Source organism: Euphorbia lathyris, chromosome 7 (assembly GCF_963576675.1).
Source record: "Euphorbia lathyris chromosome 7, ddEupLath1.1, whole genome shotgun sequence".
Taxonomy (NCBI): Eukaryota; Viridiplantae; Streptophyta; class Magnoliopsida; order Malpighiales; family Euphorbiaceae; genus Euphorbia; species Euphorbia lathyris.
In genome coordinates, this window is record NC_088916.1 from 29,722,724 (window position 1) to 29,727,973 (window position 5,250).

Below are 5,250 nucleotides of genomic sequence, written 5' to 3' on the forward strand. Positions count from 1 at the left end.
TTAAAATTCTGAGTAGTCAGTGTTATGCAAAGGAATAGTTCTTATGCTTAGTTGCTCAGCTTAAGATAAACACACAGCATACAATAGCATAAATCATTCAGTATGGTAATTCACTCAGCATGCATACTATACTTGAACTTTATTGAAGAGGATTAAACATACTAATGGCTTCTCTAAGTATGTTGAATTGCTTATGAGCCAGTGGCTTTGTGAAGATATCAGCAAGCTGCTCATCCGTTGGGACATAGGTCAGCTTGATCTCTCCTTTGAGTACGTGATCTCTAATGAAGTGATGTCTTATGCTGACATGCTTCATCCTGCTATGTTGGATTGGGTTCTTTGATAAGTCAATGGCACTTTTGTTGTCACATTTGACTTCAATTGTTTTAGTCCGAACGCCAAAATCTTCAAGCTGTTGCTTAATCCATAGGGCTTGAGCAACACAGCTTCCAGCAGCAACGTACTCAGCTTCAGTGGTTGACAGGGCTACTGACGCCTGCTTCTTGCTGAACCAGGACACAAGACAACTCCCAAGGAAGTGGCATCCTCTTGAGGTGCTTTTTCGTTCAAGCTTGTCTCGTCCGTAGTCAGCGTCAGTGTATCCAATGAGTGTGAAGTCATGAGTATTGGGATACCACAAACCTGCATTCACTGAGCCTTGCAAATATCTAAGGATTCTTTTTACAGCTATGTAATGAGATTCCTTAGGGTTAGATTGATATCTAGCACAATAACATACTGAGAACTGAATGTCCGGCCTACTAGCAGTTAAGTAAAGTAGAGAACCAATCATACCTCGGTACAATCTGCTGTCTACTGACTTACCATTCTCATCAGCGCAGAGGACAGTGTCAGTGCCCATTGGGGTAGATATTGACTTACAATTCTCAAGTTCATACTTCTTCAATATCTCCTTAGCATACTTAGTTTGACTGATGAAGATGCCATTTTTCCCTTGTTTGATTTGAAGTCCAAGAAAGAAATTGAGTTCTCCCATCATTGACATTTCAAACTCAGCCTGCATCTGCTTACTAAATTCCTTGCACATTGACTCGTTAGTGGCACCAAAAATAATGTCATCAACATATATTTGAGCCAGCAGGGTATCTTTACCCTTCCTCTTAATGAATAAGGTTGTATCAGCTTTACCTCTGACATAATTCCTAGTCAGCAGGAAACTAGTCAGCCTCTCATACCAAGCATGTGGTGCTTGCTTGAGGCCATACAGAGCCTTTTTGAGTTTATAAACATGGTTTGGGAACTTGGGGTCCTCAAACCCAGGAGGTTGATTAACATAAACTTCCTCGCTTATAACTCCATTAAGGAATGCACTCTTAACATCCATTTGAAACAATTTAAAGTTCATATAAGATGGATATGCACATAAAATTCTTATAGCCTCTAGCCTTGCCACTGGGGCGAAGGTCTCACCGTAGTCAATATTCTAACATATTAAATTTAAATGCTTTGATTTATTACACTAATGTGTTTGTTCAATGTTGAGTTTAATTGTTTATAAGACATTAAGATTAAAAAGCCCAAAGGACCATAAAGTGGAAGTCAAGCCCAAATCAACACATCAAGACCATTCAGCCCAAGAATTCAAAATGAAGCCGTATCAACTAAAACGACGACTCAGCAAGAGAAGGATCGAGAAGCATTCGTGGCAAAAGCTTCAAGTAGAAGCTGCTGAGTTGGACGACAAAGCAGTCTGGACAGTGGCAGACAATGTTCTACTTCTAGACAAAGTATTTCTACTTTGGAAAAAGTTCAGAAGGCGCAGAAAGCTGTCTCGTGGACTTTTCCTTAAATGTCGAAATATTCTGCCGAAGACTGACGGAGACAGAAGATGCATGAATCCTATTAGCCAATGACGCTGAGCACGCCCAGAGTGACAACGACAGGAAGCCGTTTCCCTCCAATGGTTATTTTGAAATTCGAAATGACCAGGTGCCTCAAGTGTCACTATATAAAGGCCATCCACTTACTTCAACCGATGCAGATCTTCAACTAGTCGAAACGCTGACCAAATTCATACTTGAAGTTTCTGTGAGAAAAGCAAAGCAAATATCTTACACTAATTCTTAATCTTTGTGTAAAAGTCTAGAGTGATTTCCAATCATCTAAAGTGTCTTAGCAATTGTTGTTTAGGACAAACACTTTATCATTTCTAGAAGAATAGAAAGGAGAGGCTGAGTACTCGGTTATAGTACACTACAAGAAAATACTTGATTACTGACGGAACTTTCCGTCAGAAACATTAAAATTCCGTCAGTAAAGCACAATTTTGACGGAATGCTGACGGAATAGAAAACGTCAAGTAAACACACGTCAGTAAATAATTTTGACGGAATGCTGACGGAAATTATTTTGACCAAACATCTGACGGAATTTTCCGTCAATACATTTCAACGTTTTTTCTGACCCATCATATCCGTCAAAATTTGTTGACGCTTTTACTGACGTTTAAACCGTCAAAAACTCTGAAAATCGACAAACCATTTTCGTCCGCAATGTCATCATTCAACGTGAATAATACAAGCTTCGTTCGATCAAATAGATGTTAAATGAGTTTTTTTAATAAATAATATATTCATAAATTATAATTGATTTTATTATAATTAATATTCGTAAAATTAAATGTACACAAACATAATACAAACTAAAATTAGAATATATAAATCCATAAATAATTGTACAATTACAAAAATAATGAAACTAACTAGATTATAAGAACCTAAAAAGTCCTACATTCTACACAAAATGTCCAAAAGATGCACCATGCATCAACGTTGATGTAATTTGATGATGCTCCTTAACTGTAAATAACTACCTGTTAACAAAGATAAACAAACAAATTATTAATTAATGGAAAAGCATAGAACACATAATTTGGAAAAGAACTAAATTGGAGAACTTAAATACGTACGAACAAACCTCCAACGCTCCAATCCTATAAGTCCAGTTTGGTTATCATTATCAAACAACTAATAGAATGGTGAATTTCTATTATTGTTCCTAAACCCTTCAAGTTATGTTTGTCACCTCATCAAATAATATGATGTGTCTAAATATGAATGAAGGTTCTTCAATGGTGATAAAAGCATGCCACACAATAGCAAAAGAATACCTATGCATGAAAAACCTAAACCAAATTGCATACCGTGCCAATACAATCCAAGACAGGCTATAGTATGTTGTTTGATTAGGAGAAACTAGTTCCAACTTGAACATAAAATCAAAGGTAATATGCTAAAATCCGTTATGCTCCTCTTCGCCCCCTGCCCCGAAACTGACATACAACACAGGGCCCATTCGCTTCACGTGTGGGAAGCAAATTCCAAATTTTGACCTGTTTCATAAAAAATGATTTTGCTTCAAGGTTCGTCCATGGAGGGTGAGCTAGGGCCTAAGATCAGGCCGAAAGGCGTAGTCAGGGAGGGATTTCCAGGTTGGTTCAAAGTTACTATTTTCAAATTGATTGTTAGAATTTTACTGATCTGTTCTGATAGATCAAAAGATCAGGCATGGATAGAGAGGGAATCTAGAAAAAGAACTTTCTAATACATAGGCTCAATGAACACATGAACAAGCTAGTATAATAAGGCATAGAAGTACCTCCTCCCTTATCTCGAATCCATAGGCTCAATGAACACATGAACAAGCTAGTATAATAAGGTATAGAAGTACCTCCTCCCTCATCTCGAATTCATAGGCTCAATGAACACATGAACAAGCTAGTATACTAAGGCTTAGAAGGTACCTCCTCCGTCATCTCGAATCCAAGTGCCCTGATAGATGAAAATTTAGTTACAATGTTTTTCAAAGCTAAGAAAGTTAATTCAAGCAAATGTGATAAGATATATTCCTACCTCATGGCAACATTCAGCTCCTTGGCATCAATAGTCCTGAACAACAACACAGTCTAACAATTGAAAAAACAATCAAGTGGATAATCAAAACAAATAAGGAACAAATATTTTGAGTACCAGAGCCATCTGTATCTAATAGTTCAAACCCTTCCTTAATTTCTTGTCTCTTTTGTCTGTCGAGTTAAACCATTTTGACGGCCTCTGTATTTTTGTTCCCTTGACACTGCACTATACATGTTGCCTCTCAGTTCAACTAAACGCGTTCTGCCCAGAAAAATTAAAAATCAAGACATTGACACTGCAGAAAATTTCATGAAATAAATAATATCATACAGAAAATGCGTAACTTCAGCAGCAATTCTAAACAATGATTTGTGAACTAGAATTAACTTCCAATATCCAAGGATGGTTAACAATAAAGTAATCGTTGCTTAGTTAAAAATAAATTAATTCTTCTAAATTTTCAACATCAAGCAATAAGTTTAATCACGCTAAATTCAAAGCCAGAATGAGCAGATATAATCTGACAGGTAACCATTCAACGACGTTATGATAGTTAGACAAAAAAATCAAACTGATTCTTTCCACAACAACTGGATCTAAAATTCTTTCCACAACAACTGGATCTAATAGGACAGTCATATTACTCCAAGCTAAGCACTTAGCTGGGGAATTGAAATATGATGAAGTTGTAACTTTCGGAAGAACTACATCCCTATGATCATTGGGTTCTTGTAAGATCTTCGCACCACCGATTAATTAGTAACTATACATTATTATAGCAAAACAACGACTAATTGGCAACTATGAACTATGAATTACCTCATTGAAATACCAAGCAGGGTCAGTTGGAGAAACCAACTCCACAAGGCGATGGGTTTCTAGATGAACCCACTTGAGACGGAGATGAAACAGCGGTGTGGAGGCGGACCAGCAACCCATCGAAATACTAAGCAGGGTCAGTTGGAGCTGTCTCTCCTCTTTATGGAGGCGATGTGGAAATGAATGTGTGGAGACGACTCTAAAACTTAGAAGACACGGTTGCCGACGTTTCGACTGGAAGAAGAAGAAGAAGAAAAGGTTACGGTTGAGATAGGATATGCGTTTTCTGTTCTACGAAGAAAAAAGAGAGGAGGCTGAGAGCTAAAAAGGTTGTATATATATGATTTATTTAGGGTTAGATATGAGCTTTGATCAGTTAATGGGCTGCCTATTGAATCAGGCTCATTCTATATATATTCCATTTATTTATTTCTCTTTAATTTTCTTTACATGATCTACTACTAATAATATGATAAAATAACAATTTAAATAATTTTTTATTTTAAAATTAAAATATAGAGCATTATATAGAAACAAATAGACCATTATTTACAGA

The 5,250-nt window shown here is 36.7% G+C and overlaps 1 long non-coding RNA gene across 2 annotated transcripts; it reads right to left on the reverse strand.

Moving 5' to 3' along the window:
- Positions 1-2,656: 2,656 nt before the first annotated feature.
- On the reverse strand, positions 2,657-5,017 carry LOC136201369 (uncharacterized). Of its 2 annotated transcripts, XR_010673802.1 has the most exons (4): positions 4,695-5,009; positions 3,990-4,136; positions 3,873-3,908; positions 2,657-3,791 (listed from the first exon to the last, which is right to left on the reverse strand). It is a non-coding gene; the product is annotated as an uncharacterized lncRNA (long non-coding RNA). The 2 variants fall into 2 exon arrangements; XR_010673801.1 differs by having other exon boundaries at positions 3,873-4,136; positions 4,695-5,017.
- Positions 5,018-5,250: the final 233 nt, after the last annotated feature.